Source organism: Diceros bicornis, chromosome 31 (assembly GCF_020826845.1).
Source record: "Diceros bicornis minor isolate mBicDic1 chromosome 31, mDicBic1.mat.cur, whole genome shotgun sequence".
Taxonomy (NCBI): Eukaryota; Metazoa; Chordata; class Mammalia; order Perissodactyla; family Rhinocerotidae; genus Diceros; species Diceros bicornis.
Genome location: NC_080770.1, coordinates 43,931,773 through 43,957,757, shown reverse-complemented (window position 1 = coordinate 43,957,757; position 25,985 = coordinate 43,931,773). Strand labels below are relative to the sequence as shown.

General features: G+C 43.0%; 1 long non-coding RNA gene across 1 annotated transcript; it reads left to right on the top strand.

The window, feature by feature from the left end:
- Window positions 1-181: 181 nt before the first annotated feature.
- LOC131395850 (uncharacterized) lies at window positions 182-2,762 on the top strand. Its single transcript, XR_009216383.1, has 3 exons — window positions 182-353; window positions 1,302-1,441; window positions 2,658-2,762. It is a non-coding gene; the product is annotated as an uncharacterized LOC131395850 (long non-coding RNA).
- Window positions 2,763-25,985: the final 23,223 nt, after the last annotated feature.

Sequence of the window (25,985 nt, the reverse complement as noted above, 5' to 3'; positions counted from 1 at the left end):
TACATCTATGATGCTGTGGATGTGGTGGCATGAGCCCTCCATGAAATACTTCTTATAAAAGCAGAACCGGGGTCCATAATGGATGCAGGCCAGCTCATGCTTTTCCCTTAGCAGGTAAAATTCTCCCTTAAATAGGATTCTCATTATTGTTCTTTTAGGATCCGAGAGTTATTTTATTTGGGTATCGAGTTGTGATTGTCACATTGTCACAGATCAGCAGTGACTTGTGCATAATGAATTACTGTTCTTTCTTACAGGTTGCAAGTAAACCTCTAATGATTGTAGGGTCTAATTAGCAACAGTGTCAACTCTTTTAACTAGAAATAATTGATTAAAAACTTTCACTGTGAGAGGTAAGCGTTCAAGAGAAAACAATGACAATTCATCCCAGGGAATTAAAAAATTCAGGGATTTCCAAAATCTAGTTCTGGCCCTATCCCTTGATATCTTAAATGCTTCTGGGGAAAGGACAATTTATTTGAACTTCCTGCATTTTTCTAGAAAGGCTACTGATAGCTAAATAAATATTTCCCCATTGAAATTTAAAATGACTTTTGGAAGCAAGGAGTTTGATCCCCTTTTTACAGATCAGAACCCCAATACTATGAAATATATTTTAATTCCCCAAGTCCTTATCAATTCTATTTAGATGAATTTGTACATGAACCTAGACTTTTATAAATCCAAAACCTATGAATAATGTGTCATGAAACTCTTGCTTTCAGGTATGAGGAAGTGAATGTCATGTCAGATCTAAATACACACATTTGTTGTGAATATATATTTGTTCATGTATATATACAACCATATATATAGTTATGTATTATACAAATATCAGTTGTACATTTATATAGAAATTATATCAATTAATGCGTGAAGATTCTGTACTAGGAGCTTTCATCTCTTCTCTCTCATTTAATAAAATATTTTGTTCAAAGGTAGGAAGAAGCAGGCTGTCTTTGTCTCTTCTTGAGCTCGAGGAAACTCCCTAGCACCCCTAAAACAAACCTCATTGCTCAAGGTGCAGCTCAGGTTTAGCCCCACAGCACTCCCTGGACGTGGAATCTTCAGGAATGGTTTAAACCTCACCATGTGCTCTCTGAGGGCAGACAAGAATGCCTGCTTCCTTAAGCATGCAGAATAGTAAACACTCCCCAAATTGAACTTATTCAGAGGATGACTAATATAGAGGGGAAAAAATCTAATTGCTGGGCAACTCAGTATCCCCACCAGTTCGAATCTGGGTTTTCTGCCTTCAATTTCCATGCTCATTTCATTTCCCAATTATGTCTCCCTTTTAGCTCCACCCATTCCTAAGAAACACCCAATTTAAAAAAAGCACTGGAGCTCACGTGTCACTGGATGAGAAAAGAAACTCTGTGTCACAGCATGTAATTCTGAACTATATGATTTTCCTAAAGGTCTTGGACTTCAGGTGAAAGTAAGGGAGTTTGTTCCCCAGGAACCACGTGGTCAAGGTTTCATCACACATGAGGAGCTGATAGACTGGGCCATGCGATTCAAAAAGGTTGCAGACAAGTCAATCTTGGATTAATCATCTACATCACAAGATAGAGAGCATATATGAAAATAATGGTGAAATCATTTAACTCATAACAAAATTCTCATTTGTTGATATAATTTTTCTTACTGTCCAAGAGATATTGAAAGGACACTTGTAATTAAAGAGATATTCCGGAATTTTGAAATGCTTTATACATTACAGCAGGACAGTGAGGCTACCAATTTAATAGGATGAGCTGATAAAAAATTGATTGAATTCCCATTTAAGCTGAAAAAGTGTCAGTCTCACGTGCTTGCAAATTTATTGCTCTGCATGCATTGTGCCCTGAAGATATAACAGATGCTGATGACCTAGACTTTTGATGATTTAAAGATACAATTCAAATTGTCTTTTGCCATACGCTTTTCTTCCAGAAAACAAATTTTATTCTCTTTAACGAAAATCAAAAGAATTGACATTGAGGGGTTTTTTTAATATTTCAATATTTTATTAATTTTCCTTATATTTCCATCTCTTCATCCCAACTTTATACATTCTTGTAGAAAAATTCACCATCAGAAAAAAAGATTCTTTTGGCTCCCAAGGAACTGCATTCTTCCTCTTCTTCAGATTTCCCTTTAGAACTCAGTCTTGTAAGCCATCCCTCAAGATGCTATATTATATCATTCAAGCCTGTCCCTGTGTCTTTGGTGTATAATCTACCTGACATTAAATACATTACTAAATAAATTCAATAATTACAATTTGTACTAATCAAACAATTCTCATAGAAATGCATTGTATGAATTAAAATATTATTTTTTATTAAGGTAAAATCTGCTTATAGTTCAAAAAAGTAATCCTGGAATACCATATTCAGAATCACATTTGTTATTGCCAGATGCCCCATTCCATAAAACAAACAAGTGTTGGGAACTCTTTTCTGCAGATTGACCTTGATTTTATTTTGCTTTCCCTGGGTGCATCAATCATGTCAAATCTTATAGGTGATCTCTAAGATAAGTTTTGAGGTAATTTAAACAATATTATCAATTATTCAATATTATTAAATAAAAAAATATTATCCAATTATATAGTATTGTTCAGTATCATCAATAATTCTCTTCTTTCAAACTCCCCACTCTGGGTGTAGGACGTTCTGTCAGCCAGGATTCAGGAACATCCCTCAGGAAGAGAGAGCTACCTGCTGCTTTGTCTGTGTATTGTGCCCCGAGAGAGAAATATGTAATCAGACAGATATGAACTGGCAAAATTACACAATCACTTTCTCTCACCTCTTCTTTGTCTCCAAATAAAATGTAAAGGATCTGAGAGTAACCAATAGCATCACATTTCTTCATTATTTTCTATTATTTCATTCACTCATTCAATACATTCATTTGGGAAATCAATACATCGTTTCCATGTTGGGAGTTACCTTGATCTGGCTTCCTTATACTCACATTGTTAGGTTCTGCTGAAGCAGCTCTTCTCAAGGGAATACAACCCTTAAACCACATGATGTGTTAGGCAAACACTTAGAGATTCCGTAGCACCATATACTCATCTTGATCACAGAATAACACACATGGAATTATGATGGAAGTAAGTGTGGGTGTCTTTAGCACATGCCTCCTATTCATATCTTTACACCCAAGGTGGCGAGCACTATGTCTTACACATAGTAGGTGTGCAAAAACCAGAACTAAAGATTCAATAAATGAATGGACATATTATATTATTATTACTCTAGTAGAAGACATAAACAATGAACTGAGCATGCAAACTTGATAAGATAAAGGCTCTGCTTTCCAAGAAATCATAGTGAGGTACATGTGAAAAAGAATAGCAGGGCAATTTGAAAAGTGCCAAAATAAACGTAGTTAGAGGTTAGCAGAGTCAACAAGAGTAGATAGTGTTACTTGGATAAATCAGATAATTCTTCATGGAAAGCTTATGTTTGAGTTGAGCTTTTAAAAATATGGGGGGATTTTTCAGTTAAAGATGAAGAGGGCCTCTTGGCAATAGATGTTTGAGCAACAAAAGTTATGCAAGATTAATAAGTTCTGGAGACCTACCATCCAACATGGGCCGATAGTTCACAATACTGTACTGTAGACTTAAAAATTTACTAGGAGGGTAGATTTATGTTAAGTATTCCTACCTCAAAAGAAAAAAAGTATTTTAAAAAAGGAAGTTAAATAAAAAAATTAAAGAGGACAGGAGGAAACATTTGGGGGTGATGAATAGGTTAAGGACTTGAGTAGTGATGGTTTCACGGGTGTATATTATCTCCGAACACATTAAGTTGTATACATTAAATATGTACAGCTTTTTGTATGTCAGTCATACCTCAATAAAGTTTTTTTTAAATGTTTTCATGTGGCATATTCAGACATTCAGAATATGACTAATATGACTGGAATGAGATGATAAAAGACTGATCATGGATGATGATGGAATAGGTAAATAATGAAAAAAAATCCCATCATATTTAAAGTACAATATTCCAGTCTTACCAAACAAAACAGCAAACAATTCATATATACTTATTACCAAAGTTGTCTCTACATTGCTAAATGTTCTGTCCAGTAAGATAATTCATGAAATAACATATTACAGAAATAATAATGGGCTGGAGGAGAGAGCATGTTTACAAATTATGTTTGTTGTTAGAATGCATCTGGCTATAAATTAAAAAGAAAAAAGTCTAAAAGTGTCTTTTAAAAAATATTTATTATATCCCATAAAAAAGACCAGAGTAATTTACTACGATGATTCTTTGTGCCAGAAAAAATAAAAGCACAATTGTTGCATTATAAAGATGGAGAAGGAAATAGGTTTCATTCCATTTGTTATTTACTTGATGAATGTTGTCATAGATATCACTTTTTACGAAAAAATAGTGAAAGAATTAAAAAAAAGGCCAGAGATAGAATGACTCCAGGTTTAGGGAAAGGAATGAAGAAAAGCTATTCAACATCCAGCTACCTGTACAGTCTAGGGGTGCACGGAAAGCATCGCCTCCAGCCCCGCCCCTGGAGCTGATTTCCTCCCACTGTGAAGTCGGCCAGACTTATTCCAGCCCCACCCCCGCCTCTTCCCGCCCCTGGAACTGGTCTCCGCGGACAACCTCCTGGCCTGGTTCCGCCCGCAGCCTGGTCCCGGCTCATTGCCCCGCCCGCACCCTTGTCCCCCCCGCCCCCGGGCCTGGTGTCACTCACACCCTTGTGCCCGCCCACAGCCCGCCCCTAGAACTGGTTCCCGCCCCTAGATTCCGTCCCTGTCCCTGGTGCTGACCCAGCCCGCGTCCCAGCTTCGCACTCACTCTAGACACGGGAGACCTCCCCCGAGGCTGGGGTGCGCGGCCCCGCCCCGCCCGCCGCCTCAACCCGGAGCCCCCAAACGTCCGTCCTCCCCGAACGCCCGCCCGAGACCGGAAGCGGAAGCGCGGGCGGCGCCGTGGATGGAGCGGGAGGTCTGCGCGGTGTGTCCAGTCTTCTCGGCGCGGACGGCATTCCCGTGGACCTTCGGCCGAAGGGGCGACGCGCGGTGAGTGGCGGGCGGTCCCGGCTCCGGTCGCGGTCCAGGGAGGGGCCTGGGCCGCGGGCAGCCCTGTCAGGGCCCGGCGTCCCCGCGTCCCCCCGGAGCCCCGTTTCCCCGGGCTGTTCGCTCAGGGTGCCCGAGGCTGCTGTTCCTCCCGGCTCCGGGCGCCGCCGGCCCCTCCTCAGAGTCCCCGTCACCGTCCTCCGTGTGATTTTGTCCCCAGGGGGCTTATCCGCGTCTGGAGGCGGTGTTTGGGTTGTTACTAATGGGGGCGCTCCTGGCATCTAGAGGGGGAGGCAGGGATGCTGCTCAGCGTCCTCCGGGGCCCACGACGGCCCGACAGAGAATCATCCGGCCCCAGATGTCAATGGTGTGGAGGTTGGGAGACCTGCTCCAGGGCCTGAAAATCTCCCAAGCCCTGAATGAAGTGTGGGAAATATTTACAAGTCAGCGAGCCACTTACAGGGGCCATAAATGACAAGCTTGTTTAAAGGGTCCGGAGTCACCAAAAAGTCTCTGTCCAGCCAAGTGAGTTGAGCGAGTCAAGTGCACACAGCGCGGAGCTGCTTCTCCCATCTTGGGGAGCAGGTGGCTGGACAGGAATCGGGAAAATCCAGTCTCAGCCAACAGTTACAGTTAAATAAGTAAATACGAAAAAGAAAAGTAAGTGGGGTGGGCTTTCCTTCCATCACCTGTATTACTCCCTGTAAAAGGCCTCAAAAGCAATCTTTGCTTTTTTTTTCCGTTAGAAAAGAAAAGTGTCTGTGGGGCTCAAGTTTGAGTTGAAACCAGGCTCAGGGTCCACCTGTCCTCGCTGATCCGTGGATTTCTGTGTGACCAGGTGAGTACCCTGTGGACCTGGTACCAACAGGTTACGGCAGCCTGCGCTGTGCAGAAGACCTGCCAGTGGGCTTTCCTGGGCTCAGGTTGTCACCACATGGACACTGAGAGTGAGGGTATCATGAGAAAAATTATTTATGTTTGATGGATTATATTCAAGGGAAAGATGGTAAGGTGTGTGAGGCTCTGTGTGTGTAAATAATTCAGAAAATAGTTATTTGCAAAGAAGAACACATTAAACAAATATATGTAAATAAGTGTAAATATGTGTAACATAGACTTACCTGCATTCCGAATTCTCAAAAGTCAGGATTCCATATATAAATATAAATATATAAATGTTTTACGTGTATATGTAGTATTACAAGACATCTCATTAAATATTAGCAGGGATGCTCAGCAACATTCCTCAGGCCTATTCAATTTGACTTCTAAAGACCTATAAATGCTCCACAAAAATTCAAAATCTTACAGACACCTGGAGAAAAATATGATTTGAACTTCTTTATGTTAGTAACAGAAATGTAAAGTTAAATTGACCAGCAGCCGGATTTATTTTCAGCATATTGTTGTTGTTTATGAGATTTCAAATCATTTGGAGGAATATTAAGCAACACTTTTTAGATAGAAGGGTAGGGCACTAGTCTCCAAAAAGATTGTCCTCTCCACCTCACATTCTAAAGGGAATTAACTTTGCTTCTTGAGTCCTTTCTGAAATAACAGTCTGGTGATTCACGTTGAAGACAATCTTGTTAAGTAATTTTATATATAATTGTTGGCCTCTCCTAATTGTGTGTGTATGTCTGTGTGCCTTTTTCATTCTAGCATTCCTGGGACGTTCTTGAGGGAATGTGTGCTTGTCATGCAGTAGATATTCTTTGAGTGCACAATTTATGGTGACCCACCATCCTCATTTATTCAGAACAGAGGGGTTTTCCAGGACACAGGACATTTAGCGTTCAAACCAGGATGGTTCCTCATCTGATGAGCCAGGCTCTGGGCCAGATGCGTGGGGACCTGGAGAACCAAACAGACCTTGTCCCACCTCCATGGGATTTATATTCTGTTAGGGAATTTGGATTTTAGACAGTTCATGATGAGAGTGATGTGGGAGTTTGGCACAAGGGGACTCAACCTGAGGGGGCAGGGAAGCCCTCTTGAGAAGGACTGATATTTAGCTTGAGAGCTAGAGTTGGGACTGGATTTAGGTGGTTGGAGGGTTAGACTGGAGTGAGGGTGTGGGAGTGTGTTCAAGAGAGCGTTTCAGGCAGAGGGACCCGCATGAGGACACCCCTGAAGCAGAGAGCCTGGTGTGTCCATGACCTGAAAGAGGGATGGCTGAGCCGAGTCAACACAGGGGGAGGGGTGTGAGCCAGACCAGCGAGGGGAACAGGCTGGACCAGGTCAGGCGTGACTTTGGACTCTGTTCTAAGACCAGTGGGAAGACAGTGGAGAGGTGCGAGCAGATGGGTGATGTGATTGGCGTTTGGTCTAAGCATGTGGGTTAAAATGGACTTCATGGTTAAGAATGTAGACTTAAGAGGCAGATAGGAGGTGTTGGGAAGAAGGTTACGAATAAGGTGATTGTTCCCTAGGCCTGGGTGATGGCTGTGGAGTAGGAAAGAAGTAGAAAGAAAAGACCTTGGAGTGTAGAACCGCGAGAAGGTAACGGTACTTTCTTGCCTGGATGTGTCAGATGGCACAGGGTAGTGACTGTGCTCCTCGCTGCTGTCCGTGCAGACCTGCAGGCGCCCCCTCACCCAGGTCTGTGTGTTCACCCCACTTAGCCACTCACAGGCCTCCCTCCACATCTTAAAGGAAGTCAGGCCTTACTTGTGAGGGGGTTGTCTCAGACGGGAGACACCGAGGAGAGCCCCTCCAGGCATCAGAGCAGCCCCTTCAGCCTCTCCCTCAGGCTGCTACCCCTCCACTCTCTCGCTTTCCACCCTCAGAAGGACCCCTGCTCAATATTCCACGTCCCCATGTTCTTCCTCCCTCAGGCTTGAGAAGGGTGGGCAGCCAGTGGGGTGGACATCATCTGTACCTTCCACTCTGACCCCTGCAGGTCCTGGGCTGGACAGAGAGCAACTCTACTGGGAGCTGAGCCATGAGAGCCAGGGCGTCCCCCACCTGGGCTCCTTCATCCTGGATGGGGACAGCCTCTATGTCAGTGTTGAGGGGCTGGGCTACAGCCGTGCTCTCTGTCCCTATCATAGTTCTGTGTTGCCTCCATTGCTCTAAAGTGAGCTGTGATCCATCTCTGTCTCCTTCTGGTCGGGGTGCAGTCTTCTGGGGTGATGACTGGGGCCAGCCACCTTCCATCTCGTTTCATCCCCCCTGAACACCCCTCCACTCTTCCCCTCTGCTTTTCCCTAAGCTTTTCCCACAAAGCTCCCTACATCCTCCCTCTCCCTTAATCCTTTATGTTCACCCCAACTCTTGCTCAGCTCCTCTCACCTTCTCTCCACAGCTGACACCTATGGAGCTGTGGCCCTGACTACTACCAGTGAGTATTCCTGGCCCTCATCTCCTGGGTTCCATCCCCATTTGGGGTTGGGGAGCAGTGGTTCTCCTGCACCCACTGTCCTTGGTGAGAGAAGGACCTGGAAGAGCCCTAACTCATCCCTTCTCTCTCTCCCGTGTTCTGGTGGAGAGTTCCAGCCCAGGGTGAGAAAGCCTTAGTGACAGACGTGTTCTCCACCACATTCTGACCCCACGTGGTTTTCACTTTAATTCTCCTAAAGCCTCGCACTTGGTCCTCCTTTTCCAGGTATCCCGTATGTCTGTCCAGTGTTCTGCCCGTCCATCTGTCTCTCCTCCGAGTTCAGTCTCTCTTGTTCAGCTATCTCTCACTCTCTTGGGCTCCTCTCATCCACAGGCTTGCTCATCCCTCTACTCACACAGTCACCCCTCCCCTCACTCTCATGTATGCTTCACCTGTGAATGGTGGTCCTGGGACAGCCACTGCTGGAGCCCGGGTGAGCCTGGGGGCTCCTCCCACTCTGTCCCTCCCTGAGACAGCCCTCGAGGCCAGCTCCCGAGCCGGCCACCACGTCCCTGCATACTTGATCATCACCTGTGCCACCAGAAGCCACCACAAGTGTCTGGGGGCCCCTTTTCCTTCCCAAGAGAAGCTCTCCAGCCCCACACCTCCACCAGCCAGTTGTGATCCAGGAGCTGGGCAGCCACAGTGTGAGATTCTGGTTTTGAGGAAATGGTGCTGATCACAAAGATTATACCAATGATTCAGTCTGAGGCCAGCCCTCAGAGAGCCCCTAGCCTCGTGAAATTAACACACCAATATAACACTGTGTGGGAGGTTTCGGGAAGAGGCACTGGCATAGTTTGCAGAGGAAGAGCTTGCTAGAGAAAGTTTCATCTGAATAGAGTCTTTAAGAATGAGCAGGAGAGACCCAGGCAGGTAGAGGATGAAGAGTTTTTCTGGCAGAGAGGATTCCATGAGCAAAGGCTTGCGCCAGAAACAATATGCTATATGGGGAGAATTGAAACGAATTTGGGTTGCGTGAAGCATAAAGTTTAACCCGCAGTAGATGGATAAAATGAGACTGAAAGGTGAGCAGGAGCCAGATTGAGTAGAGCCTTGAGTGCCAGGTCAAGAAGGTTGAACTAGACACTGAAGGCCATAGGGAGCCATGGTGGTACTAGAGCAGTGGTGGCCCTAGTGAGGTATTCATTTCAGAAAGATTCTTCTAGTGGTCCATGTAGAACATCCTTTAGACAGAGCATCCAGTGAGCCTGCTGGGGTGTTGGTCCGGGTGAAGGAAGTTAAGTCCCCTGAGCTGGGACAGGGATGGAGAGAGGGAGTGTATGTGAGGACCAGTGTTCAAGGTGAATGGGTGTTACTGGGAGGGAGGAGGAGCTGAGCAGATGTGCTGGTTCTGACTTGGGTGACCACACGGGTGGGTGGTGGTGCCCCTGGGAGAGAAGACGCCAGATGATAATGAGTGCAGGACTCTGGTCTGGTCTCAGGCCAGCTCTCAGTGATGGCCATCGCTCTCCCTCTCGTCTTGCAGCTTTGGGACACAACCTGAAGACCCTCACAATCACCTTCCCCATCTCCACCCTCCAGTATTCATCAGACAGGAGCAACGGCTCAGCCACGTTCAACTCCACTGAGAGGGTCCTGCAGAGCCTGGGGAGACCCTGGTCCCAGCAGCTCCTGGTGGGTTAAATCCCACCCAGCCCCTCCCCCAATCCCTGTCCCTCCTGCTCATCCTCCTCCTCCTTCCTCCCCAGCTGGATCCTTGTTCAAGGAGAGCAGCCGGGGCCCCTTCTACACGTTTCAGACCGGTCTCCCTCAGGTAAGACCCTCCCCTGAGCATTTGCCCCTAATGACCACTTTTGTGACCACCCCTCTCTCAGTCTCCCCACTGTCCTCCCATTTCCTCCTTCCTGTTCTGGCCCCCACTCCAGAGGTTTCAGGACCTCTCTCTAGATTCCCCACGTACCTCTCTCCCCAGGCCTGAGAAGGATGGGGGAGCCACCTGAGTGGACGCTGTCTGCACCCACCGCCGTGACCCCGTGGGCCACCATGCCTCTGTGCTGGGAGCTGACAGTCTCCACGTGTCTGCTCTTCCTCTCGGTGGCTCCAGGCTCTGCACCCTGGAGTTTATGCATGCAGAGAGAACACCAGCTGCATTTCCCCAGCATCAGCTGGAACCACAGCAACCCGGAGCCCACATCCTCGGAGTACACTGCCCTGCTGAGGGTCACCCAGGACCAGGTGGGGTCTCCCCTGTCCCGTCTCTCCTTGCCCTGAAGGCACCCTCATTCCTCTGCCTGACTTACATCTGTTACCTGGTTGTTTCAATCCTTCACATTCCCTGCGTGTCTGGGTTCTCTCAGTTTCCAGAGGTGATGTCCTAGCTGCCTTCCCCATTTCTCACGTGGGTAAACTGAAGCTCAGAAAGGGGAGTATTGTGTCTAAGGTCACACAATGAGTTAGGGGCAGAGCCAGGATTTGAAGTCAGGTCTCCCTTGCCCCAAAGTCTGTGATCTTTCACTGGCTCCAGTGGGGCCTCGCATCCCCAGGAGACCTCCATCTCTCCCACTCTCTCTCGCATTTGTTCTAGGTCACCAAGCTCTACAGATGCAGCCAGCTGTGAGACATATTCCACTCCTGCCTGGTCACCGACTTGTTGTAGGTTGAGGAGATTGGAAGCATTGGCTGAGCTGGTGACTGATGGCTCTGAGCTCCCGTGACACATCCTTGATCTGGAAGTCACTGACATGGTGCCCATTCTCCCCCACATCCCTATCAGCTAATCTTACCATCTCCTTCCATAGGTTTTTCGGGGGTTGAGAAAAGCATTAACATTTGGGGCCACCAACCTCCAGCATCATCCTCCTCCTCCTCTTCTGGAGACTTTCAACAAATATCAGCAGTCTAACTGTGCTCTCCAATAGTGGAGCCACTAACCACATGGGGCAATTTAAATTTTTTATACACCTGGTGGGATACGATTCACATATTGTGTGTGTGTGGAGGCTGTATCTTTTAAGTTTTTCTATATACAATATCTTCTCTGCAAAACAAATAGTTTTACCTCTTCTGTTCCAATCTGGGTTTCTTTTATTCCTTTTTCTTGCCTAATTGCCCTCATTAGAAACTCTAGTACCTGTGATTAACATATCAGATGAGGGAAGACATCATGGCCTTGTCCCTGGTCTTAGGGGGAAATTTTCAGTCTTTCCGCATTGAATATGGTGTTAGCTGTGGGTTTTTCATTGAAGCTATTTATAGGTTGAGAAAGTTTTTTCTATTCCTAATTTGTTGAGTGTTTTCTTTTTTAGACATGAAGGGCGTTGTATTTTGTGAAATTCTTTTCTATGTATATGGTCGAGATTACGTGGTATTGGCCGTTATTCTATTAATATGGTGTATTACATAATCAAGTTTTCAGATATTAAGCCACCGCTCCAACTAGAGGTGAGAGAGTCAGACGTTCTCAAGTCTTTCCTGGGCGTGCCACATCCCTGAGCCCTTGTGGCCTTCTAGATGCCCGCAAATACTCTGGAGCTTTTCAAAGCCCCCTGTGGAGATCTCATTCCCCCAATTTTTCTTCTAAGTTGTTGGCTCACCTCTTGCCTGCCTCAGCTGGTATCACTCCCTCCGGCAACTACAATAGAAAACAATTAGCGCTGATTGTTTTTAGCAAGTGCCTTGGGGACAGACTTTCCACCTTGGGCAAGCTCTGAGTCTAGTAACGACAAGCCCTGAACATGGGGCGTTTTCGGGGAGCTGCCAGGCAGGTCAGCTAGTTGCAGTTGGGTGGGGAGGGGTCTTTTCAGAGCTCCACACCCATTATGGCTGCTGTGCTGCGGGTTGTCTCAGCCACCATGGTGCTGAGACTGACGGTTTTCACAGTTATGGAGGATATTGTGAGAGCAGGATGGGAATAGTGCAAGTTATAGTGCCACAAAGTTTGCTCCCTATATCAAGATTCCACCGTGTGTCTTCTCTAAACCCTCCTCAGATTCTTACAAGCCTTTGATTAATTTCTAGACTTCTGAAAAGTTGATTTCGACCATTTTTACCAGTGTTCTCATTGTTTTTATGCATTTGCAGAAGTCCTTACTCCAAAGTTTCAAAAATGTTCTCCCTATGGTTATTTATTTATAAATTAATTACTTGAAATGAAATTACATGGGAAATTCAGTTTCTCACTCACACACACTAGCCACATTTTAAGTGCTCAGTAACAACATGGGGCTAATAATGAGTGTATTTGGTAGTGCAGGCAAATGTTGACATTATTGCAGAAAGTTCTCTTGGACAGGACCCAGAAGCAGGGAATCTAGAATCAGGGTAGAATTCTAGACACCCTTGTTCATATTTGTGCCCTTCCAGGTCTGTCCCCCACAGTAACCACACTGGAGTGGACTCCCTGTGTACCTTGCCGCTTTGGCACAGAGACTGGACAGAGTTGCCATCTATGAGGAATTCCTGCGGCTGAGCCAGAATGGTACCCAGCTGCAGAACTTGACCCTGGACAGGAAGAGTGTCCTTGGGGATGGTAAGGCTCCCTGGTCATTGGGAAAGGAAGTGAGGCCTTTCTGGGGACTCTGGATGCCTGGGGCTGAGAGAGCATTGAACTTTCTCAGGCTGGCAGGAGGTGGCATAGTCCCCCAGTCTTTACCCACCCTTGAGAGAGAGAAAAGGACACCAGTGTAATGTAGGAGGCCCTCACCTTCTCCTAGACAGTCTGTGACCTCATACTAGTCACCTCCCCTCTCTGGACTTTTGTTTCCTCATCTCTGCACTGAAACCCACTGGGCCAGATGGTCAGTGAGGGCCTCCAGCTGTGTGTGAAGCAGACTTAACAGGTTTGGGCGTCATGTGGTTTCTGATCCACAGGCTATAGTTTGCCAAGTCCCGCTCTAGATGAGCACCAATGCGCTAGAACTTTCTGCAGTGGTGGAATGTTCTATATCTGTGCTGAACAGTGCATAGCCGCATGTGGCTGTTGAGTGCTCGAAGGATGGTATTGGGACTGGTCTTTATTGTTACTGAGTTTTAATGTTACTGAGGTACCAGAATTTTTATTTTATTTAACTAAAATTAATTTTAATTCAAAAAGAGACTTGTTGCTGCTCCATATCAGACAGCACACCTGTAAGAGGTTGTCTGGATAGAGGTACAAGAAGCGGGACATGCACCCTCCCACCAAGCCCACTGGGTGCTGTGTGTCCTACCCTCCTGGAGTTTATGTTGTAGCTGCAATAACAAGAATAGAGAATTGAAACTTCTCAATTAATTGATGTGAACAAACTCATACTTGCAGGCGGAAATCAGAGAAGACTTCCTGCAGGATATTACATTGTAGGTTAATCCTAGAAAATGAATATTAAGCAAATAGATAAAGGAGAAGGGGATGAGTGTGTTTCTAGGCAGGGAAGAACACTTTTGAGTGGGAATTTACAAATTTAGAGAGATCCCATAGGCTTGCCAACTGTGATGACCCATTCTCCCCCCAGCTGTCATAAGAAAGTCCAGCTCAAATTCAGTCCTCTGTGCCCAGAGGTATGAATTTGGTTTAATTTATTAAACTTTTGTTCTGTGATAATGGCCTTAGATTTTGTAGGAATGTGTGGTCACGTTTTAGAGATGGAAACTAAAATGGGGTGAAACATAATGATGTCTACTTGACTTTAATATTTCATTGAAAACATGGGATGAATCAAGGTTGGCAAGTGTTAATAATTTATACATTGATAAAATGTTGTTTTAATTGGATGGAATATACATGGTTAAATTAGATGATGGATATTTATGAGACTGTTCCCTTTATTTTTCTGTGTCTAAAAGTTCTATTAAAAAGAGTGAACCACACTCACATGCATTCTCCATTTGATTCACTTCCAGAATATTCTCCCAACAGAGAGGACACCTTGACTGAGAAGCCTGGTAAACCTGCAGGAAGCCCCAGCCCACGGAAGGTGGCGAGAATCTTGATGCTGTGCCTCATCGAAGAGAACCATGCGCACAGGGTCTTGGATGATGAGGAAAGTTGGCCAACCCTTGTCAAGGACGGTTGAGGCACAGTGGGGTCAGCAGGAGCCCTGGGGCGATGACAGGAGGTGGCTCACCCCAGCACTTGTCTCCCCAGACCTCCCCTTCTGGGCCCTCATCCTCATCTGCCTCCCGGGAATCCTGGTGCTCATCACAGGCCTGATCTGCTGTCTCCTGGTAAGCCATGACGTGTTGCTTGTCTTCTTACTATTGGGTTGTAAGAGCTCTTTATATATTATAAATACACGTCCTTTTCTAGGGATATGTTTTGCAGATGTTTTCTCCCAGTCTGTGTGTGGCTCGCCTTCTCCTTCACAACATGAGTCATTGGGTAAATGAAAGTGACAGTCATCGTGAGATTCCACCACACTTGAGGATGGCTAAAATTAAAAAGACTGATTATAGCAAGTGTTGTTGCAGATGTCAAGTCACTGAAACTCTCATAGAGTGCTGGTGAAAAATAGCTTGAATGCGTATTTAATAATTACATACGTCTACCCAGCAATTCCTCCCCTAGGAATCCATCCAAGGGAAATAAACCCATATGTCTATACACAGACTTGTACACACATGTTGATAACAACCTATTTATAGTATACAAAAACGGAAAACAACCCAAATGTCCATCTACTGGTGAACGGATACACAAAGTGTGGTATTTCCCCACAGTGGAATACTATATAACCATAAAAAAGAATGAATTATTTTTTTCTTTTTTAATTATTTTATTGATATTATAAAGGGTTTTAACATTGTGTAATTTTGGGTGTTCATTATTATTTGTGAATTTCTGTATAGACTGCGTGGTGCTCACCAACAGTAGTCTAACTTTTATCCATCACCATGCATATGTGCCCCTTTAACTCTTTCACTGAACCCCCAGCCCCTATCCCCTCTGGTAACCACTAATCTGTTCTCTTTATCCCTGTGTATGTTTATCTTGTACATATGAGTGAAATAATGCATATTTGTCTTTGTCTGGCTTATTTCATTTAACATCTTACCCTCCAGGTCCATCCAGGTTGTTGCAAACAGGACAATCTTGTCTTTTGTTTCTGGCTGAGTAGTATTCCATTGTATATAACACATACCACATCTTCTTTATCCATTCATCTGTAGCAGGGCACTTGGGTTGCTTCCATGTCAACTATTGTGAATAATGCCTCAGTGAACACAGGGGTGCATAAATCTCTTTGAATTGTTGATTTCAATTTCTTTGGATAAATACCCAGTAGTGGCATAGCTGAAAAGTATGGTATTTTTATTTTTAATTTTTTGAGAAATCTCCATACTGTTTTCCCTGGTGGCTGCACCAGTTTGCATTCCCACCAGCAGTGTGTGAGGGTGCCCTTTTCTCCTTATCCTCTCCAACATTTGTAATTTTTTGTCTTGGGAATTATAGCCATTCTGACAGGTGTAAGGTGATCTCTCATTGTAGTTTTGATTTGAATATCCCTAATAATTAGTGATGTTATACATCTTTTCATGTGTCTGTTGGCCTTCTGTATATCTTCTTTGGAAAAATGCCTGTTCATATCCTCTGCCCATTTTTAGATTGGATTGTCTGTTTGTTTGTTGTTGGGTTGTATGAGTTGTTTATATATTTTGGAGATTAATCTCTTGTCAGATATGTGATTTGCAAATATTTTCTCCCAGTTGGTGGGTTTTCTTTTCCTTTTTTTTTTTTGTGAGGAAGATCAGCCCTGAGCTAACATCCGTCCTAATCCTCCTCTTTTTTTCTGAGGAAGACCGGCTCTGAGCTAACATCTATTGCCAATCCCCCTCCTTTTTTTCCCCCAAAGTCCTAGTTGATGGGTGTATGTCATAATTGCAGATCCTTCTAGTTGCTGTATGTGGGACGCAGCCTCCGCATGGCCGGACAAGCAGTGCATCTATGCGTGTCCAGGATCCGAACCTGGGCCGCCAATAGCGGAGCGCACACACTTAACCACTAAGCCATGGGGCCGGCCCTGTCTTTTCATTTTGTTCATCGTTTCCTTTGCCTTGCAGAAGCCTTTTAGTCTCATGTAGTCCCATTTGTATATTTTTTCTTTTCTTTCCCTTGCCTGAGTAGACATGGTATTGGGAAGGGTGCTGCTAAGACTGATGTCAAAGACTGTACTGCGTATATTTTCTTCTAGGAGTTTTATGGTTTCAAGTGTTAGATTCAAGTCTTTTATCCATTTCGAGTTAATTTTTGTGTATGGTGGAAGATAACGATCTACTTTCATTCTTTTCCATGTGGCTGTCCAGTTTTCCCAACAGCATTTATTGAAGAGACTTTCCTTTCTTCATTGTATGATCTTGGCTCCTTCGTCAGAGATTAACTGACCACAGATGTGTGGTTTTCTTTCTGGGCTTTCAGTTCTGCTCCATTGATCTATGAGTCTGCTTGTGTGCCAGTACCATGCCATTTTGATTACTATAGCTATGTAATATATTTTCAAGTTAGGATTGTGATGCCTCCAGCTTTGTTCTTTCTTCTCAGGATTGCTTTGGCTGTTCGAGGTCTTTTGTTATTCCATATATATTTTAGGATTCTGTGTTCCATTTCTATGAAGAAGGTCCTTGGGATTCTGATTGGGATTGCATTGAATCTGTAGATTACTTTAGGTAATCTACAGATTCAATGGACATTTTAACTGTGTTTATTCTTCCAATCCATGTGCATGGAATATCTTCCCATTACTTCAGGTCATCATTGATTTCTTTCAATAATGTCTTCTAGTTTTCATTGTATAGGTCTTTAACCTCTTTGGTTAAATTTATCCCTAGACACTTTTTTCTTTTTGTTGCAATTGTAAATGGGATTGTATTCTTGAGTTCTCTTTCTGTTAGTTCATTATTAGAGTATAGAATTGCAACTGATTTGGTAAGTTGATTTTGTACGCTGCAACTTTGCTGTAGTTGTTGATTATTTCTAATAGTTTTCTGATGGATTCTTTAGGGTTTTCTATATTTACAATCATGTCATCTGCAAACAGCAAGAGTTTCATTTCTTCCTTTCCAATTTGGATTCCTTTTATTTCTTTTTCCGGTCTAATTGCTCTGGCCAAAACATCCAGTACTATGTTGAATGGGAGTGGCGATAATGGGCACATTTGTCTTCTTCCTGTTCTCAGAGGAGTGGCTTTAAGTTTTTCACCATTAAGTATGATGTTGGCTGTGGGTTTGTGATATATGGCCTTTATTGTGTTGAGGTACTTTCCTTCTATACCCATTGTATTGAGAGTTATTATCATAAATGGATGTTGGATCTTGTCAAATCCTTTCTCTGCATCTGTGGAGAGGATCATGTGACTTTTATTCCTCATTTTGTAAATGTGGTGCATCACATTGATTGATTTGAGGATGTTTAACCATCCCGGCATCCCTGGTATAAATTCCACTTGATCATGGTATATGATCCTTTTAATATATTGCTGTGTTCGATTTGCTGATATTTAGTTGAGAATTTTTGCATCTGTGTTCATCAGTGATATTGGCCTGTAATATTCCTTCTTTGTGCTATCCTTATCTGCTTTTGCTGTCAGGGTGATGTTAGCCTCATAGAATGAATTAGGAAGTGTTCTATCTTCTTCAACTCTTTAGAATAGTTTGAGAAGCATGGGTATTAAATCTTGTTTGAATATTTGGTAGAATTCTCCAGAGAAGCCATCTGGTCCTGGACTTTTGTTTTTTGGGAGGTTTTTGATGAGCATTTTGATCTCTTTACTTGTGATTGGTCTGTTCATTTACTCTATTTCTTCTTGATTCAGCTTTGGGAGGTTGTAGGAATCTAAGAATTTATCTATTTCTTTTAGGTTATCCTATTTGGTGGCATGTAAGTTGTTCAGTGTATTTTCTGATTGTCCTTTTGATTTCTGTGATATCTGTTGTAATTTCTCCTCTTTCATTTCTAATTTTATGTCTTTTAGCCTTCTCTCTTTTTTTCTTAGTGAGTCTGGCTAAGGGTCTGTCAATTTTGTTTCAGTCTTCTCAAAGAACCAGCTCTTTGTTTCATTGATCCTTTCTACTGTTTTTTTAGTCTCTATTTCATTTATTTCTGCTCTAATTTTTATTATTTCCCTCATTCTGCTGACTTTGGGCTTCATTTGTTCTTCATTTTCTGGTTCTATTAGGTGTAGTTTAAGGTTACTTATTTGGCATTTTTCTTGTTTGTTGAGTTGCGTTTGTATTGCTGTGAATTTCCTTCTTAGAACTGCATCCCATAAGAGTTGTTTTGTTGTCTTTTCATTGTCATTTGTCTTCAGGTATTTTTTGATTTCTCCTTTGATTTGTTCATTGATCCAATGGTTCTTCAGTCGTGTGTTCTTTAGTCTCCACATATTTGTGACTACCCCATCCCTTTTCTTGTAGTTGATTTCTAGTGTCATAGCATTGTGGTCAGAAAAGAAGCATGATATGATTTCAATCTTAAATTTATTCAGGCTTGCCTTGTTTCACAACATATGGTATATCTTTGAGAATGTTCCATGTGCACTCAAGAAGAATGTGTATTCTGCTATTTTGGGAGGGTATGCTCTACATATATCGATTAAGTTCATCTGATCATATGTTTCATTTAATTCCACTATTTACTTGTTGCCTTTCTCTGCATGATCTATCCATGGATGTAAGTGGGGTGGTCAGGTCCCCTGCTATTATTGTGTTGCTGTTAATTTTTCCCTTTAGGTCTATTAATAGTTGCTTTATATTCCTTTGTGCTACTGTGTTAGGTGCATATATCTTTATAAGTGTTATGTCCTCTTGGTGGAAAGTCCCCTTTATCATTATATACTGCCACTCTTTGTCTCTCATAGTCTTTTTTATCTTGAAGTCTGCTTTGTCTGATATAAGTATGGCAACACCTACTTTCTTTTATTTGCCATTTGCTTGGAGTATTGTCTCTCATCCCTTCATTCTGAGCCTGTTTGTTTTTAGAGCTGAGATGTGTTTCCTGGAGGCAGCATATTGTTGGGTCTTGTTTTCTAATCCACCCCACCACTCTTTGTCTGTTCCTTGGAGAATTCAATCGATTTACATTTAGAGTGATTATTGATACATGAGTGCTTAATCCCACCTAATCTATATTTCCATTATTCCTCTTCCTTTGTGTTTCTGACTACCATTTCATTTTGGGGTTTTTCTGTGGATGTTTCTCTTTTTTTATGATATATGGCTCTGCTCTGATTTTTTGTTTGCTGGTTACTGTGAGGTTTGTATGAAGATCTCATAGATGAGATAGTCCATCTTCTGATAGCCTCTTATCTCCATTAATCTAAGCAGGTTCCATCCCTTTCCTCTTCTCCTTCTGAGTTATTGTTGTCACAAGTTATTCATTTTTGTGTTGTGCGTTTGTGACTAACTTGAAGTGTTTATAGTTACTTTTGATGCTTTCCTTCCCTTCTTCTTTGAAGTTATAATTAAGTATTTGCTACCCTGTTGTGAAACAGAGCTGTAGCTTTTTGATTTTGTCTGTCTATTTATCTCTTTGCTCAAAGATTTGTAGACATTTGCCTTCTTTTTGTTTCAGGTATGAGGGCGTTCTTGATCATTGCTTGTATGGGAGATCTAGTGGTGATGAACTCCCTCAGCCTTTGTTTATCTGGGAAAACTTTTATTTCTCCATTGTATCATAAGGATCGTTTCACTGGATAGAGTATTCTTGGCTGAAAGTTTTTGTCTTTCAGTATTTTTAATATATCATTCCATTCTTTCCTTGCCTGTAATGTTTCTGCCAAGAAATATGCTGAAAGCCTGATAGGGGTTCCTTTCTAGGTTATTTTCTTCTGTCTTGCTGCCCTTAATATTTTTTCTTTGTCATTGGCTTTTGCCATTTTTACTATTATATGCCTTGGAGAAGGTCTTTTAGCATTGATGTAATTAGGCGTTCTGTTGGCTTCATGTATTTATAACTCCGGTTCTTCCCCAGGTTTGGGAAGTTCTCAGCTCTTATTTCTTTCAACAAGCTCTCTGCTCCTTTCTCCCTCTTTTCTCCCTCTGGAACACCTATAATTCTTAGGTTGCTTTTATAATTGAGTCATATATTTCTCCAAGAATTCCTTCATTTTTTCAAAATCTGAGTTCTCTCTCCTCGTCCACTGGAAGCATTTCTATATTTCTATCCTCTAAATCACTAATTCTTTCATCCATAATATCAGCCCTATTTTTTAAAGATTCTAGATTCTTTTTTATCTCATTAATTATGTTCTTCATATCCAGAATTTCTGCTTGTTTTTTTTTAATAGTTTCAGTCTCTTTGATGAAGTATTCCTTTTCCTCATTAATTTTATTCCTGAGTTCATTGAACTGTCTGAACATTCTTGTAACTTAGTGAGTTTCTTCATGACAGTTATTTTGAATTCTCTGTCATTTAGATTGTAAATTTCTGTGACTTCAAGGTTGGTTTCTGGAGATTTGTCATTTCCTTCTGCTCTGAATTGTTACTGTAGTTTCTTATGGTGTTTGATGAACTAATCTTTTGCCTGCGTATTTGTGGTAGTATCAGGTCGCAGATTCCACCTGCTACTGCTGTGGGGGAAGCATGAGCTGTGTTTCTGATCCCACCCCATATGCTGGACGTTGTGTGGGTACAGTGGGTGTTCCAACCCTGTGGAAAAGCATTCACACTGGGCTCAGAGCTCCCGCCACACGGAGGCAAGTACCCAGTTGTGAGAGCGCAGCACTACTATGGGTGTTTGTGCATCTGGGACAGCATCTGCATGTGCGCGTATATCTGCTGCTGCCTTTTCTCATGCTCATGGCAGCCTCTGTGCTTGGTGGGTGGGGCTTCTTCACGGGTCTGAACATTGGCCGATCATTGGGACTCCAGTGGCACGGTGGGCTCTCCAGCCATCCAGGAAAGCATTCATGTGCGGGTCCAGGGCTGCTGCCAACCCCTCCCAGTGTTGCACCAAGGCACATTCCTACTTTCGGGGGATGCAGCAGTACTATAGGCTGTCACGCCAACCTGGGAAGCGCTCGGGTGTGTGCACAGTGCTGCCAGGGAAGGGTTGGGGATAGGAATGACTTCATAGTACGTGCAATGACAAGCATGAATCTCAAAATAATAATGCTGAGTGAAAGAAGACAGTAAAAAATGAGTAGTATATGATCCCATTTATAAAAATTCTTGGAAAATACAGGAAAATCTATAGGGACATACACCGGAACACTGGTTGCCTGGGAATGAGAATGTGTTTGCAAATGGCAGGGAAGGAGGAATTAAAATGAGCATGAGGAAATTTGGGGAGGATGGGCATTTCTTTTCTTGATTGTGATGATGGTTCAATAAGTTATAATCAAAATGTATCAAATTGTTTACTTTAAATGTATGCAGTTTACTGTATGTCGTTAATACCTCAATTAAGCTAGAACATGCAGGGGAAAGAGAGGGAGAGAGACCCAAAAGAGGGAAAATGGAAGGAAAAGAAGGACTCAGGGTGAAAATTAAGTGGACAAAAGGAAGAGGGAGACACAGGAGGCATCGGGTCTCTGTGGCTTTGGCATCTCCTTCCCCTGGAGTCTCCCATACTGGGCAGCTGACTGGACCATTCTGATGCACTCTCCTCACCTCACAAGTCACTTGTCTGCCGACGGAAGAAGGAGGGCAACTATGAGGTCCAGTGTCAATGCCTGGGCTATTACCTGCCTCCTGGCGACCTACGGAAGCTGCAATGACTAGATCTGACTAGATCTGAGGTCCCTTTTTCATAGCTGGGGTCCAGAGAAGCTTGGCTGGAACAGAACGAAACCACATTGGACAGACACAGGCTCCAAGCCTTTCTAGACTTGGCCCCTGACTGGCTCACAGGGGACTAAGCTGAAAGGTTTCAACTTCCTTAAGTCCTGAAAGTGACTGTAACTTCTGTCCTGTGGTGTCACACCAGTTCATCCCTCAGGGACACCAGAATTGGTGAAACAAGCACAGACATTGCCATCATGTAAAATCGAATCCCCACTTCATTGCAAGGTTTCCCTTCTTAGGAAACTTTGGAACATCCCTCCCCTTGACTCTGTGCAGCCATCACACCCCTCTCAGTTTCTCCATATTCCTCCCCCACTGAAGCACTGGCAGTCTCATGTTCCCCTTTTCTGCTTCATTCTCTGAAGCTCAGATTCACCAGGACTTCCAGATCAATCTCCCTCGATGTCTCCTCTCCCCATTCATGGGTCCTCCATGACGGGAAACAGGCCAAGATGAGAGGAGTGGGTGAGACATGACTCTGCAGTCACCTTGGGCCTTGGGAGCTGAAATGACTAGGTGTCTGGAGACGCTGAATCCCAGAGTAACACCAAGGCTCTGGGAATAGAGTATCTGCTCTGGATGTAAAAGTGAATAAAACTCGGGGCGGGGGGAATCTGAGGGAAAAGAAAGAGTCTTTTTTCATCTTTCTCTGTACAGAGTCCAACTAGCCTCACAGCAGAAGCTCCCCAACAAGCAGCCCAGAGCATCCCAGGCATGAGGCAGGCTGTGCTGTTCTGCAGTGGGTCTGTGGGAACAGATTACATTATCTGTACACACTGTGCCGACGACCACAGCTGAAGACACCCAAGGGCTGAGAATTAAAGTCACAGTCATGACACTCTCTCAGACTTCTTGTGTGTGAGCTTCACATTCTCAATCTTAAGCTGTGATTCTCTGAGAATGCACACTCTGAAGATTCTAATGATTAATAATATTAATATATTATTATTATACATTGCATACATCATACATTATACACTGTACATTATAATTATAAATTAATGTATAATTATTATTATACATTAATATATTATGATATATTACATTATTATAATAATATGATAATGATTAATAATAGTTATCATTATTGACTTTAATTTCTGCTAAGCAACATGACTGGCAAGCTCTGCGTGTATTATCTCAGTTACAGTCACCATTTTTAGGGTTTTATTCCCATTTTAAGCTAAAGATATGGAGGCTCAGAAATATTAAGTAACTTGACAAAGAAGGAAAAAAATTACTCCAAAGCTAAATTAAACACCTATTCAAACTATGTGTCAAAGAAAGAAAGACGTTATCGGACCTACAAACAGACTCAAAGTTGACCTCCCACAGGCCTGCAGTGAAAGAACCAGTAAAGAATGTGCATCAGGAAGAAGAAATGTGAACCCAGGAAAACAAAACAGGAGTCACGAGGAAAGGAAAAAACAGTCTGTCTAATTTAGTATTAGTTTTAAAACAAGACATTAAAAACACATTCGAACCAAAATTCCAGATGATTACCACATGGAAGAATAGAGGAGAGAAGATTTAGCTAAAAAATAACTCATTTTTTAGGGAAGATATAAATACTAAGATACTCTATTATTGTTTAACACATTGCTCTCAGAAACTGATAAATCTGTGGGACAAAAGTAAGTAATGATAAAGAGGATTTGAAGAGTGCAACATGCTCGATCAGGCAAATAGACAAATCCCAACACACTGGCTGATTTTGAGACTTGTGATGCTGAAAACGGTCATTCTCCTGACAGCATGATACGGCAATGGGACATCAATTTTCATGAATCAAATTTCCAACGCATACAAATCTAAAAGAAGGGAAAATCCAGTATTTCATTATATGCAACTGTGATTCAACATGCAACAAATACCAGAAAAATAGAGACCCGGAAGTAGGTGTCTTTTTTGAGAAGACAGATGTAACAGCTCTTTAGTAAAATATTATGTTGGAATCTATTGGAATATTACACAAAAAGGACAATCCATTTGGACTAGGTAGGTTTTCTCTGTGACTGTGAGGGCAGAACTCTAAAGAATCCCCTGACTGTGATACCGCTCTGTTGATCTTAAAATACAAATGCATAACACTCAGGAAAGGAAAATGAGAGAACAAAATGAGAAGGAAAGATCTCCTTTCTCTCCTCACCTGAAACCCAATCTCTCACCTCAGAAAGATCACTGTCTGTATCTTCTCTGTCATGCAAAGGAATCAAAGAAAAGAAAACTATTGGTATATATTAAAGTTTCAAGAGCTCAAAGGAAGAAGACATCAGGACCCCTGCAGAGGCATTAATGTAGTGTGAGCTCCATGTCATCTGCCCCGTCTTGTCTTTTCTTCATCGTGTTTGTCGGGACGTCCTTCTTGGCCCCTCACTCTCCCTGCCTCGCTAGCGAGTCTGTCTGCATCAGTGCTACCGCCAGTCTCTCTCTTGCCGTCTTCACTTCCCCTTCCTGTTTCCTGATATCCTCCTCAGTCACCAGAAGTTGTTTGCAAAGGAGCTGTGGGATGTACAGACCAGCTCCTGGGATCGTCTCTGCTGAATCTGAAGACCAGGCAGGGATGGGCATGGGACTGGAGTTCAGACCACCTGTGAGCACACCTGGCAGGGATGCACCTGTGCAACTAGGTGCAAGATTCAGCAGGGCTTTGGCAAGGTCCAAAGGGCTTAACAGGTTTCCTTTACTCTGCTGGCCTGGAGACCTTGCAGTCTCTTCTGCCAGCAGAGTTGTTGGGGCTGCTCCAAGGTTTCCTCCCATTGATGGCATCTGATGTCATTGCCAGGATAGGATGTGATTCTAGTAACTGGCCTCTTGAATATGTAACTGGACATCCTCAAAGGGATGGAGATGCTCAAACCAGGCTTTGGGTTGGATTGGTTTCCACAATCATGTCGCTTCCTCTGTGATGATTTGACCATCATACTTCTTTTCCTCTTACCCTATAAAAATAAATTGTGAATGTGAATCAGAGTGATAAAATGAAGCCTGCCTTCCCAGGACAATTCTGTCAGATGCCTTGTGCTTCTACCCTCCCACCCTCCCTGTGGGGATTAATCTGACCTGTGTCCTGTGACATCATCAAAGAGATTTGGGTCAAGAACAGAGAGCTCAAGGTCAAAACTCAGGACTACGGCAGGTCATTTCTTCTCCCCCATGTTGTTAGACACTTATGAGTATGACTTTATTCTCTTTTTGTCCTTGTCACTCTCAACAACAAAATCCCTGGTGCTCCCTGTCAGGACACACGGTCCCCAGTCTTTTTCTAAATCCCAAATCGTACCATTCTTCTGTACTATATGATTATTCATTTGATTAACCCATTGACCAGTTGGTGTTCATAGCTCCATTAGAGCTTAAATCAGTAGTGAAATTATCATCCACCCCACTCCTAGTGACTCTTATTTCACAACTGTGAACATTAAATCTCAGTACAGAGAATGTAGGTCTAAAAAAACTCAACTTATAAATGGAGATTGTACTGTAAGTGGGAAATACACACTGGATTTATGAAACACAGGAAAAAAATGTAAACTCTCTCATTATTAAGTTTTGTATAGACTGCACCCACATTGATGATCTCTTGGTTATAGTGGGTTAAATATACTATTAAAATTAGTTTCACCTGTTTGCTTTCATTTTTTAAAATGTGGCTACTAGAAAAAAATTAAATTCTATAATATAGAATGCTTAATGTTACTATTGGACAGTGCTGAGGAAGCCATCAGTGAAAATAAAGTCCAGAGAAAGTGGTTAGGGAAATTTTTTCCCTAGAAAAGGAGTCTACACTGGCCCACACTGCAAGATGCAATAAAAACTGTCATACACACACA